This window comes from Penaeus monodon, chromosome 25, assembly GCF_015228065.2.
Source record: "Penaeus monodon isolate SGIC_2016 chromosome 25, NSTDA_Pmon_1, whole genome shotgun sequence".
In the NCBI taxonomy this organism is placed as follows: Eukaryota; Metazoa; Arthropoda; class Malacostraca; order Decapoda; family Penaeidae; genus Penaeus; species Penaeus monodon.
Window position 1 is genome coordinate 10,135,704 of NC_051410.1, and position 1,002 is coordinate 10,136,705.

A 1,002-nucleotide genomic window follows, 5' to 3' on the forward strand; every position below is an offset into this window, starting at 1 on the left:
AACCAGCCTAGGCTTAGTCAAGTCAGGTTCATGCACTTCTCATTTTATTTTCTCTTCGGTTAATTGCACACTTCTAGAATCTTTTTCTGAGTTTCTTCTGCTCGAGTCTGATGGCCCTGTTATCCTTGCCTACGGCGGACTAGCTGTGACTGACATTTCTGCTCCAGTATAAAACAGCATTATTTATAATCTATATCTAGACATGTCCTTACATACACAATTATGTAATTAACAGCTGATAATAAAATAATTCGGATACTGACCATACTCTCCTGCTCCTAAAGTTACATAAGTACCTTAAAATTCTATGAACAAAATTGATAATCAATCATTAGCCATGCCAAGTACTCTCGAAAGCACATACATTCCCACAAAACAGGGTAAGACACAGCCTCCCGCACCCAGAAATAATACCCAAGCTAAATACCTGCTAAGTGTGGTTTCGAGTGCCAGCCGAGAGCCGTTTGTTTACGTTACACAATCAGCTGATACACGCACCTTCCGAATGCGTTGCCGGGACATCCCCTGTGGGTCGAGATGCGTTAGTTTGATGAGCCCACGGTTTTGGGAAGGAATTATATGAATGTGTACTGGACGGAAAGTTGTTTTGTTTGGTGTCGAAGTTTGGTATTTGGCAAGGGACGCGTTATAACGCCGCTTATTCTAGTTGATCGATTAGACTTTGTTTCATTCTGCTGGCAGTGGCTTCGGCTTTGGAGTTATCTAACGTGTTTAATGTAATTTTACTGGTTTAGTTCTTCATCATAAAAAATATGTGTTTTAGAACACTTTAATTATGTACCGAAGTTACATTATGTAATATGCAAATCAAGTTAACTGAGTTTTGGTGTAGAATTTCCGTATAAATTTTAATGAGACCTAAAGTGAAACCCGAATGACAATCACTGTAGATTATTTACACATGAAATTACTCAAATATCGAGATGCCTGTTTATCAAAAGTATTTATTATTAAGTCTGACAAACATGTCATATTGTGTAA

General features: G+C 38.0%; 1 protein-coding gene across 1 annotated transcript in view; it reads right to left on the minus strand.

Moving 5' to 3' along the window:
- Window positions 1-509, minus strand: part of LOC119589520 (McKusick-Kaufman/Bardet-Biedl syndromes putative chaperonin-like) — a 9,574-nt gene extending 9,065 nt beyond the window's left edge. The window contains exon 1 of the mRNA XM_037938121.1: window positions 428-509. The gene's annotated coding sequence lies outside the window, so the exon portion shown is untranslated. The remainder of the gene's footprint in view (window positions 1-427) is intronic.
- Between the last annotated feature and the right edge of the window lie 493 nt (window positions 510-1,002).